This window comes from Sciurus vulgaris (assembly GCF_902686455.1).
Source record: "Sciurus vulgaris genome assembly, chromosome: 2".
Taxonomy (NCBI): Eukaryota; Metazoa; Chordata; class Mammalia; order Rodentia; family Sciuridae; genus Sciurus; species Sciurus vulgaris.
In genome coordinates, this window is record NC_136462.1 from 100973626 (window position 1) to 100986087 (window position 12462).

The 12462-nt window shown below is 49.0% G+C and overlaps 1 long non-coding RNA gene across 1 annotated transcript; it reads right to left on the reverse strand.

Annotated features, from left to right (window-relative positions):
- Positions 1–6478: 6478 nt before the first annotated feature.
- LOC306652210 lies at positions 6479–11198 on the reverse strand. Its single transcript, XR_013761321.1, has 3 exons — positions 10795–11198; positions 10536–10624; positions 6479–8928 (listed from the first exon to the last, which is right to left on the reverse strand). It is a non-coding gene; the product is annotated as an uncharacterized lncRNA (long non-coding RNA).
- Positions 11199–12462: the final 1264 nt, after the last annotated feature.

Below are 12462 nucleotides of genomic sequence, written 5' to 3' on the forward strand. Positions count from 1 at the left end.
AGGATTAAAAAAATAAAAAGAAGAAGTTCATTTCTTTAAATGCTGACACAAAGTTCTCTGAGAACTTTCTATTGGTTTCAGAGTTAATACTTTATTTCTCTTTGTGAGTAGTAGAGATGTAACATATGGTTGGTTCCCAGTTTTCAGGACTATTCCAAAGAAATGTTTCTAGACCCCCTGAGTCATCAAACATGTCCTTTTCCATTTGTTGTTTTCACAAACTGCAATCGTGGGTGTCAGAGCAAATATTCCCACCCAAGTCCCAGTGGGAGACTGACTCCTTGGCTAGAGCCTCAGAATGGAACTCATCAGCATTTCTGATGACAACAGCCAGTCTAGAATTCAGCTGCTGGTGAGGAACCATTTCCTTGATATCTAGCTACAGTAAAACACTTGTTAGCTGGGGGTGAAGGATTTGATCCTGGGTGCCACCAGGCTCTTCTGTCTTCCTCTGGAGTCCTCCCACCTCTGGAGAAATTCTATTCAGAAAATTACTATTGGCTTAGAATAGAATTATCAAGAAATTTAGAAGGGATTGGATTGGTGATTCGCTATTGAAAATCATTTTCATTTTTTAAGCACATGAAAAACTAGTTACTGGGCTGAGGGTGTAGTTCAATTATAGAGAGAGACTAGGTTCCTGGCCCTGGGTTCAATTCCTAGCACTGATGGGGGGGGGGGAATAAGAGACCTTCACTCTCTGAGAGCCAAGGAAGTAACCAATTATTCTGACCCTCCTTTTCAATCTTTGATCTTCTATTTGTCTATAGTGTGTATTCACCTTTTCGGTTAACTTCCCCCCTTCTTTTCCTTCTTAAATTTGGTTTTCGCCCATGAATTTAAAAAAAAAAAAAATCCGGCATTTTCGCACTTTTGTTTTGTATTACTTATCACTCCAAATCCCCAAGAGAGGATGCTCTGCCGAAGGGCTATCAGCTTATGCCAACCGAGTTCTGACTCCAAGTTCCAGACCTGTGAAGAGCCACCTGAGTGGCCATCATGGAACATCAGACCACTCCGGGTGTGTCTGTTACCTTCTGGGTGGAGGAAGAAAACCGCTCCCTCTTCTGGGCCCTTGGCTGAATAGGAGGCGGCTTCACCTGGGTTGAAATCTTTTCTGACTGTCACCCATTCAGGCGAGGGCTTTTCAAGGATTCAAACAAACCAAGAGCGCTGAAGGAAGAATGGGTGTCCTGATGTCCTGAGCAGGAGGGAGGGGTCCAGGTTCCCAGGTGACTCTCTGGCTACAGGACGGTGCTAGTTGCAACCAGCACGATTCTGACGAAGTTGTCCGCCCGCCGCCAACCCTCCGTTGGGTTTTCTTTCTTGGTCATAACCTTATATCGTTGAAGAATTTTACAAAGGAAACCTACCCAACCCTCAGAGGGCGGTGACTTTTCCAGATTTTAGACTGCCATGAATGCTGTTCTTTCCATGCCTCCATATTTTAGAGCCTGTGCGCTGAATTAACCACGCGCCAGTATTGACTTCCAAGGCTGGGGACTGGAAAGGAGAGCGGGAAGAATGGGGGCCCTTCTTGGTGCAATTCAGAGGAGGCGGGTGTAGCAAAATCACTTCGGGTTGGTCCCTAAATGCACTATCTCCCGGCTCTGGAGGGACTGGAAGAGCAGAAGTCACAGGTCGCTGCCCAGCCGATACCCTCAGGTCTGTTGAGCTTGGACCAGCCACTCCACCCTGAGCGGGTTGTGGGCTAGGAGGCCCGGCGCCTGGCCCACTCGGCGAACTCCTCCGCAGCCTCACGGGGTAACGCCGACCTGGATCTGAGAGCAGCTGCACTTGGGAAGGAAAACTCTTTAAACAAATCATTTTGGTGTCTAATCAATTAGTGTTTGCGCAGTCAAGTACCATAGATTTAACAGAATAATCGTTACCGCCCTTGTCTTTATTTGACCCGCAGACACCTAGAAGATTTAAAAATAAAACGTTGGTGTTCTGGTTTCCTCACCCCTTGCCTGTGTTTCTCTCTCGGGGCCTGCTGGGCCTGGATCCCGGTCTTTTTTTGCTTTCTTCAGAGCCTCTTTCCCTCCTTCTTGCCTTCTCCTCCTTTACCTTCTTTTCTTGCCCTTCCCAGCCGTGGGCCTTCCGCTACTCTACCATCTCATCTCCCTCCCCCAACCTCCCAGGCGGCATAAGAACCAGCCCCGGTGTTTCGGACCCGGGTACTCGGGGCAAGCGCACCTGCCCTTTGGCCTGAGAGCCATTCAGGCATAGGATTATGGAGTCTCCAAGCGTCCAGTAGTATTTCCCCCGACCCTCGTGGACTTGCTCTTTCATGAACTGTCCCAATACCCAAGGGATCATGTTAGAGCCCTTTAGTTTTTGTAGAACTTGAGAAAGGCTTCGCTCACCTGCATGGTGGGGTGTGAGAGCATTTAGGGCACTTGCGGGGCGGGGCGGGGGGGACAACCCCAAAACAAAAAACAAAAAGACAAGGTTCTGAAAGGGTGTTAAGAGGAAAACCAGTACAGCCTGATCTCTAACCCTCCAGTGCTGGACGGGGAGGTAGGACCTGTGGACGCAGGAGTGGGGAGCTTCCCCCGAACGCACTGCTGTTGTGTGGGGTCGCCGTTACTGTCTTCTCCGATGTTCTTTGGGCGGGGTGGGCTCCCAAGGTCCAAGAGTCCGGGCGGGAGGGTCTCCGGGCGCTCCTGAATAGCCGTTCCTGTGTGTTTCCTCTCGGTCGGGTGTCTTTTTCAGGCCTAACAGGTGTATGTGTGTGTAGGCAGGACGACAGTGCGCCATGCCGGGCTCTCAGGCCTCCAATGCTGGGCCGCGGGAGTACCGGGCCCCGAGAAGAGGTCCCGGCCCTGAGTACAAGTCCCAGAGGTGTGAGTGATGGTCACCAGGGCCAGCCAAGAGACCTGGAGGTGGGGCTGTGGGGCTGTGGGGAATATGGGTTTGAGGGTGAGGAACTTTTGGAGACCCCATGGATAAGAACACCTGCATCCTTTAGTTCTCCCCAATAATTTATGTGAACAGGGAGGTCCTGATGATTTCAGGTAGTAGGTTGGCTATAGGTGAGGTTGTAATTTTAAAAGGGGGAGAAGGGTACTGAACTGCAGGTAAAGCTCCCCCTCACTCCCATTGTCAGCCTCCTTGGGGGTTCTGGCTGCACTGAACCTAGAACATTTGAAGATACCTGGAATTGCCTCTCAGTTCAGATGCACTATCATCCCGCGGTGAAACTTTGCTCTAAACAATACATGATTATAATATACTTGACTACTGCCCGTATTTTCCTGTTTAACATACATTAATCCGAGTAACAAAAAAATCAATATTGCTAACAACATTGCAAACAAATCCTAGTCTCACACAAAAACCTCCAAGGGTTTTTGTCACTCCTACCTCCTTGAATTTTGGTATTTGCTTCTAGCCCACAGGTAGGTCCTGGCTAGCCTGGAGTACAATCCTGTCTTAATTCTTTAAAGATCCCGATTTTACTTTTGCCATGGGGGAAAATCAGGGACCCTCTAAATCCAGCTTCCTCAAAGACCTTAAGTTTCCTTCAAACTGTCCGCTCCAGCACCAGCTAATGCCTAAAGTTAGTGACTGGTTTTTGTTATTTATCCTCCCTAACAAAATTCTACCTCATATGTGGCAACCCTAGCATCTCTCCAGGGCAGGAGACCCTAAACTGAATTTTTCAGCCATCTTGCTCCCATTCTAGCCATCTGAAATGAATCTGGTTGTTATGGTTGGATATTTGTGATTCTTATTATGATTATTTTTAAAAAATGGTGTTTTCCACCATTTTTTCTCTGGAAGAAACAAACTAGAGGGGCTGGCTAATGAAGAAACTTAGGTTTGCAAAACATTATAAATTATTTAGTATTGTATTTCAAGGGAAAAATAGCTTTCTTAAATCATCCTCGCAATATAAATTGCAGACTTACAGTATGGTCCTGGTAAGTCTAAATTTTTAAAGGAGCAATATTCAAAGAGACATAGATGTCTGTATTAATTATTTATTCGCCGGTGCCTTCCTTCGTTTCTAACTTATTATTAATTAGGCGCCTCTAGTCTTTCGCAGAGCGCTCCACTGAGCCGGTTGCAGCTTTAAATATGAATTAAAAGCAAATCCAAGCTACTGTAATGCGAAAATTATTCCGTGTCTTGCATGGCAGAGATGAATAGCTGCGTGGATCAATACCGTGAAACTCGGCTCCCAACGACAGGGTTATTGATAGCTTATATTAATGATGTTAATGATGGAAAAAGGAAAACAACGGCCCACCCGACGTAGAAACTTTTTAGCCACTGAAACCCCGCAATAAAAACGGGAAGGGGGCAGGGATCGGGCTTAAGTGTAATAAGAAAATTATTTATGAAACCGGATAAATGACTTCAGAGCCTTGATGCATTTGAACCTAACGCTCTTGGCTCCTGGCGGCCCTGGCTCCAGCTGGGGAGACCGCGAAAACCCCAAGCCACGCGGAACTGGGGAGCCAGGGGGCTCTCCGACCGCCTCAGCAGCCTCCGGTTTGCTCCCTCTTTCCTGGTCCTCTCGGGGAGAGCCTTCTGGGGCGCTGGTTACTGAAGCGTTTGGAAGTTGGTGGAATAGGGCTGGCGGGAGGCTGGTCCCCTGCTGTCTGGGCGGAGACAGGTAACTCGGTCAGTGTGGGACTTTGGCCCGATTTCTTTAGGCACCTGCCTCCAGAGGGACGTCTAATGTTTCGGTCTGTTCCGGTCCCGTTATGCACTGTTGCCCCCTGCCCTTCTGGCTAAGGTTCTCCGGATCCCCAAAATGCAAACTAGTGGCGGGTGCTCGAGCAGGAGAGGAAGGGCTTTATGAGAAGAGAAACCGTTCTAGACGAGGCGGAAAGACTGGCAAAGAAGCTTGCTCTCCCTCCCTGTGCCTCAGCGGGTTCTTTACCAGACCCCGGGTTTAATGGGCTTTGGCATCCGGCTCCGGCAAGCGCTGGATCCGCTAGGATCGGAGTTCCTGCGGGTGGAGAGAACGAACTCTCTGGTCTGAGCCCCATCCTCCAGTAATTCGGTACAGGCGCCGGCCTCCTCCCCTGCCAGCCCCCAATATCGACCCACTCTCTCTTTCCCTCTAGCCGAGGGCCACTGAGAAGGAGGAGGGCGCAGAGTGGGGAAGGGAAAGGTTAAATCCTGACCCTAGAGGACGGCGGGAAAGGTCAGAGCCTGAGGGTCAATCGCAGACCCAGGTCCCATCCCCCCTCTGCAGGGCGTAGAGTCGCCAGGTCCCCTCCCCCAGCCAGGGTCTTCTACTCTCAGAGTCGGAGAGGGGTCGACCCCTGGCAGCAATGGAACGGTGCTAATAGCTAGGGTAGCTAGCTATTAGCGGTCCCCTCCTGGCAGCACGGTGAAGCCAGCCCTAAGTTTAGATTCTTGGATTGGAGTAGGAAGTTAGGGGCATTTATTCTGTTCACCAAAAGGGAAGAGAGTCGGTCCAGAGCTGCAAGAAAAGGCACAGGGGCAATCTTACTTTCCTTCTCATGAACCGGATAAATTTGCATTTTTCTTCATTAAATCCTTAAATCGCAATCTCTCTCATTTCCCTTTTTTCCGTCCTCTTCTCCACCCTTTCATCTCTTTTCCCCTGTCTTCCAGTTCTCTTTCCCTTCTAGTCCCTTTCCTTCTCTTCCCTTCCTTTTCATTTTTTCCTTCTTTCCTTCCTTCTCCTCTTCTCTTATTTCCCTCCCTTTCCTCTCCCCTTTTCTCCATCTTTCTTATTCTTTACCTTTTCCCCCCTTATTCTTTCCCTCCTTCTCTAGGTGGGGGACTGGTGCAGATCTTTGTACCCCATTACTGTCATATGAAAAGCTTCATTTGGCATCAACAAAAACTAATCTTTGTTTTTGAAAAAGGAGAGAGAAGAGCGAGCTGTCAGGTGAGCCTCAGGATGCAGAAGTGTCTCCAGGACTGTGGGACTTTTGCTGTAACTGGCTCCCACAGTGCTTTTCAGCTAGGTCTTTGCTACTATCATCCATGTTCCAGTGACCCAGGCCTGAAGTCTGGGGCTTGTCATCTCTCTCTCTCTTTGTGTAGGGGTGTGTGTGTGTGTGTGTGTGTGTGTGTGTGTGTGTGTGCAGTTCTTCTTGCTAATTCTCCACAGTGCCATATAGGTCCCTGACATTCACATATTTTTGGGTTATTGTTTTTATTTTTAGTTATTTGATTTTTATTAAAAATGTAAAACAAAGTGAATCTCTGAGGACTTAATACTAAAAGCACCAGTCAAACCTTAACTATCTTAGGGTGCTTGGGGTGTCTAAGTTGAAACCATTATCTGGATAATTAGAGAAAAATGAAGCTTCCTGCCACCCAAAAAAAAAATCTCAGCTATCTGCTTTCAAGGTCCACAATCAACCACGTGTTTTGGAAAAGCTCTGACTGCATAGACTCAACCTCCTTGCCATACAATCTACAAGCACAAGGTCCTTCTTCAGAAAGGAAACACAACAGACACTGCAAAAAAATCACTTGATTCTGGAAAAAAATCAATATCGAAATTAGATTTATTGTCTGCTTATGTGATTAAAAATGACAAAGTGTTGGCTTTTATTTTCATAAAAAGACAGAAGCCTGAACAAAATAATTTACTATCGAGTACTGCTTGCTTCATTTGCCTGGCAAAACCTGGAGAAGGCTAGTTGGGCAGTTGGAAAGTGTAATGGGGGTGCGGGGGGTGGGGGGAGCCAGATGCTCCCTGCACAGAGGTGGGCTCCAGGTTGAAGGATTTGTGTCTTGCTGTATGCAGGAGGAGAATAAATTTCCTAATCTCTAATCTGCTGCAATGCCAGTGCAGCTAGGTAGTTCTCAGTACTCCCCTGTTCCAAAGAAATGCTGGGTGATCTGTCCCTGGCTCCTAACTTTTCAACTCAAACCCAGGTTCCAGGTCTTGTTCCCCACAATGACTTTAGGGTGTTGCTGTCTTATTGGTTTCTGGTTTCCAGTAGTGTCAGATACTTTCTGGCTAGCTCAGTTGGCCTTTCCAGATCGGCATCCAGCCTCAGATCCTACCTACCACAGGATCCCTGTGTGTGCTTTTGATTGTGTAGCTTCTGTGGCTTGGCTTGGCCCAGGTGGGTTCTCTTCCCCTGGAGGATGGAGGATTGAGTGGTTATCAGAGTCCAGGCTGGAATCCAGAAAAGGGGTTTCCAAAACCACTGGGCTGGAATCTTCAAATGTTGTGGGTGATGTGCACATTCCAGGAATGTGGCTGCGTTTGGGAGGAGTGGTTACACCGGAGCCCGAGGTTATTTATGTTCGTTAAAACAAAATAGAAAAATTAAGAAAACAAAAACAAAAACCCCACAGTGTGTATTTCATCTTACATTTCCCATAATTCTCAAACTAATTTAGAATCTACTCAGTCTACTACTCTCAGGTGAGCGTCCAGCATGTGCAGCACACACTCCTACTCCTACTAGTTCACTGCCCACACTGGAACAAAGTGGCTCCCCTACTGCGAAGGGTCATAGAGAGTGGCACGCGAGAGTGCCAGGGGTTTCACGCACATGTAACAACATCATTAGAAAAATAACTACAAAGCCGGGTCCCTTAAAGCCCCTAAGCGCGCCTTTCAATTGAGAGTTGATGCTTTTTGCGGGCTGCAAACGTGGGGGATTCATTTGTGAAATCGGTAATTGGTCTTTCTTTTTGTTCCGGAACCCAACTGAGAAGGCTTATCTCTAGGTAGTTGTGGAAATGAAACCCAACCATCTCTTCCACGGAATCTCCACGGGAATGGCTTCTTCAAGGTTACCTTGCTCTCCTCTTGGGATCGAAGGTTTAAGGAGAAACACAGACGTGGATCCTTGGTTCCTTAGAAATTTGACAGCGTTTCTCCCAAACATGCTCCTCTTTCTGTTTTTGCACCTGTCTTGGACGGGCCAGTGCAGCCCCAGAGTCGGGTTGCCTTTCTCTCAGACTCCTGAATGGAGGACGCATTGGTCCCTACAGAAAGGTCTGAGTAGGCCGCCGTGGAGATGGGGAAGACACCCCAAAGGTCCCAGCGTCGAGTGGTTCCTGCTGTGGGACAGCACCAGCTTCTTTCAGCCTGAAGACAGGTTCTGCCACTAGCTTCTCAGGGAACAAACCCGGGCCTCTTCCTTTACTCTCCCAGATTCTTTCTCCAGCATCTTCACCGGACAACCTCCCTCTCCACACTGGATCGTAGAAGGTCAGGCCTTTTCTAGGCGCAGACTTCCCTGCACCACCCGCTGAAGCGAGTGCTGGAGAGGTCCCCCCTGTAATTGAGGCTGGATGCCCCTTGTCAACCAGAGAGAACAGACGCAGATCTCAGAGCTTCCCAGTCCCCCGCCAATTTAGTCTCTGTATATAATTGGTGTGGAGTTTTGAGGGGGTGGGAATGGAGTAATTTTATTTAGGAAATTATGTCTAGACCATAAAGTCACTCATCTAGACATTTTAGGAGTTTTCTTTCTTTCTTTCTTCTTCTTCTTCTTTTTTTCCTAAAGGAGAGGCGGTTTTAATGATTTCTCCGTGTCCACGTTGGTGTAACTTTGACTAAAGAACTAAGGAGCAATCTTCTAATGCATCATTTCATGCCCAACCTGGCCAGAGCTGAAAAGGAGTTGCCAGAAGGGATACCGGAGAGGCAAACCAATGTCCAGCCCTCCAATTAGACAGTTCTATTGCAAAGGGGCCGACCTTTTGACTGCGTGGGGGCAATTCCAACTGGCAGAGCAAAAAGCAGATTTCTATGCATGTTCACGTGGCCCAATGTAATGAACACATCTCCATCAATTCCTGGAGGCAGAGGGCTCAATTTACTTGTTTTAGCTGTGCAGTGTTCTCAGCCTCAGCTGACTGACTAGAGAGCAGCTAGTAGTTAGAATTCTCTTTCCAACGAAAGCGATGGTCAATAGAATTCTTGGTATCAAATGAGCAATAATTTGCTGTGGCTACATGCTGGATAATGAAAGATGTTAGTGGGATCAATAAAAAATGAAAACACTTTTACTTACATCTTGAGTTACTGTTTTAAGAGAGCGATCGCGATGCAACAAACCCAAAGCTAAGTCCAGAGCCTCCCAACACCTTCCTCAGAATCCAGAGGCAGAGTTTTGTCACTAACTGACGGGTTCGTCCTGTCCCACAGCTACTACTTTCTCTTTCAGTGTTGACAGGAGAGTAGATTATTTGCATCAAATTAACCCTATAGAAGCCAGTTATAATTTAACTGTCAGGGCTCCATTTTTTTTCCTTCTCTCTCTAAAGGCAGAAATAAATTTTAAACTGTTTTCTACCAGTATGAAACATCACCTAACTGAGTGTAGTTTACCAAAAAAGTATGCAAGTGTCCCAAAGCTGAATTGTCTTTTGGAATGCCTCAAAATATGCATTTGACTAAGATGGTCACGAGGCCCTCTGTTCTTTGGTTGTGTATATATAGGGGCAAAGGAAAATATTCAATTCCTTTTGATTTGGTTTGTGTTATTAACACAAACCTGGAGACTTCAGGTCCCAAACTCAAATTTTTTTTTCCTGATAAACTATTTCCCCCATCTTCTTTCATAATCATGTCATCTGTTCAATTTGTTTTCAGTTTATATTGGTTTTATTTGTTCTGTCTACTCTGCTTTTCTCACCATATGATCCCAACTGCTCTCTTATTTATCTTGTCATTAAGAATGCTTATTGTGAATTGATCAGAGAAACACTACATATTTAAAAGATACCAAGACTTAAAAAAAGGGGGGGGGGGAGCGTTTAACTGCTCTGGTGCTCTGCACGAGACAGGCACAACGAAAAAGCTCACTGCCAGACAGCTCCCAGCACCAGAACCAATATAAGCAAAGAACATTTGAAAATACGTGTTTGGCTGCTTCTGAGGGCTTAAAAAAACTACATTTTGCTCACCACTTAAAAAGCAAAACACACGAATTTAGCCGCCGCTTAATTTCCTCTGACTAGAGGAGCTAGTTGTGCCTCCGAGTTAACGGTTAGTTCTGCAAGATCAGTGGCCTGTGATCATCTTTAGCAGATTTGGGTTGGGTATGGAGAGACATCGAGCAACCTGGGAAATTTAGAAACCGTGAGCGAGACTAGGGAAGTGCAGAAAAGTTCCAATTTGGGGATTTTCCCTAGAAAGTGAATCTGGATGGCTTGGCTCTACAGGGCTTAGAAATACAGGTTCGTTTAGCCACTGCCTAGAGGCAGAATCTCGCACAGAAGGGATACGCTCGCTGGCGTACCCGCCACCAGCGCGGGGCACGCCCGTGTTATTTACACCCTGCTCAGAGGGCCGGTCTCCACTCTCATTTGCCACTTTACACTCTCCGGGAGGACCTGTTTGTTACCTGCGGTGGTCGGGCGGCAAGCTGGGAGGGGGGAGCCCCACTCAGCTCTCCAGCGGTGACGCTGGCGCTGCCCTCCGCCCGTGGCTTCTACCCTTTTTGCGTGGCCACAAGCTCAGCAGTGGACCAGCTTGGTCAGGCCCCTGGAGTCTCTGCTCCGGCCTATCGCCCCCTTCTTTTCCTCCCCCCACCGCCGCATACGCCTTGAGACTGGCTTACCCTGGTAGGCGAGTCGCGGCGCATTAGCGGATTTCATGGCAAGTTGCTTCTGTGACAAGCGATCAGGTTCGCGTTCGAGGATTTGCCCCCTAGGAGGGAGGGAAATGAGAATCAATTTGCATAATTTCAAATTAGAAATAGGAAAACGGGGAGCCGAATTTTAAGCCCACAATTCCTCCCTCTGCCCGGAAATGATAAATCAGTCCCTCCCGCCCAGTGCAGAGAGGAAAAAGTAATCAGCACACATAGCAGGTAATACCTTTTATTGCGCTCATTTTAAAGACAGGGACGGGACGGCCCCCAGCTCGAAGACTTTCTCTGCACCCCGGCCCGGGGCAGGTGGCTCAGCCCGGGCGCTCTTCAGCCCACGGATTCCTGCCAGGTCGCGGGACGAGGGGCGCCGGGGAAAAAAGACCTCGGGCTTGGTGCCCAGCGGCCCCCCTCAGCGCCTAGGGTCTGAGCCAGACACACAGACCCAAATTCCCTCCGGCTCCTTCGGCTCCATCTTTAAGTCCAAGCAAAGATCAATTCCCTCCCTCTCGCTTTCTCGCTCGCACACACACATTTGTAGTCATAAATAAACAGCTCCCAGCTAAATCAGGAACCGGAGAAAAGAAAGGGAGAAGGAAGGAGAAAGAGGAGGATGAGAACCGTGGCGCGTGTCTCGCCTCTCCCGGCGCCGTGTGGCTCTTTTTGGTCAGGCCAGCCTTGCATTTGGGGGATGCAACTTGCATTTGAATAGCTGCCTGGGCTTGTTATGGACCCGGGAAAGCTCTGAAAGGGAATCACTATGCAAATTGTCCCAGTTACAATCGAAAGGTTCGATCTCCAGGAGCTGCCTGACGGAAGTTGATGTCAGCTATCTGTGCATTAGGGTTGCATTACCGCCTTCGCTGTCCTCCTCACCACCCCCGCTCGCGCCTGCCCGGGAGTTTTTTTTTTCCTTATGTGTATATTTTTCCCTCAGTAATTAAAGGGGGGGGGGCGGATAAAGACTGAAGGTGGCGGCATAGCTGGCTTAGGCCTGGGAGGTCCACGGGTGGAGAGGCGAGGAGGTGTGGCAGCCCTGGGAGTGGGGGTGGGGGTAGTCAGTCTTTTGCAGCAGGTGTTGATGGTGTGTCCAAAATCAAATATTTAGAATTTTTTTAATGCTGTGGAAGAGAGGTGGTGGGGGGCTGGGGCGGCGATGTCTACCTCCTCCCGTCTGTTTGATCCTACAATGCTGGCTGCAGATCAATACTCGCTCACTGTAATCCCAGTAATTGTAGGGCTCGAAGCTTTTATTTTAAAGAAATAGGACACCAGGGCGCAGGAAGGCGACTGAGCCCACGGTTGAGTCGCGGTACCTTCGGGGTCCTTTTGGGGCGCCCACATTTTACCTGGGAGCCCTAAAAGCTTCCCGCAGTAGTGTGATTGCGGGATTGCAGCACCGGGCATTAGCCAGGGCCCATCTGAGGGTCCGCCAGAACCGGGAGACCGGCGTTGCTCGCCGCCCGGAATGGCGTTGGGGAGAAGGCGGTAAGGACTTAGGACAGGCAGCACGCGACCGGAGGCTCTGGGTCCCGCCTCTTCCCGGCCTGGGTCCTGGCCCGAGGGGGCCAGGCCTGGGGCGGGGCATCTTGGGCTTGGGCACTGAGACTGGGTCACATAGGTCCCAGACCTTTCGGTTGGGGCGGGATAATGCTGGAATTCGGCCTACAAATGGAGCGGTTTTGTTCATTTTCTGCTTCCTTCCAGCACCAGAGTTCGGGCCAGGCTGCTAACTGGCCTAGTTTGGGCCTAGTCTTCGTTGAGTCCGCGACTTGGGAGGCAGACAAGGGCGCTAGGACCCGGCGAAACTGCCCAGTAGACCCGGGCTTTCTTCGGGAGAGCGTGGCCGCGCTTTGGGCCGACGCCCACCGACCCCGTTGTGCGGGCCGGACTGGCA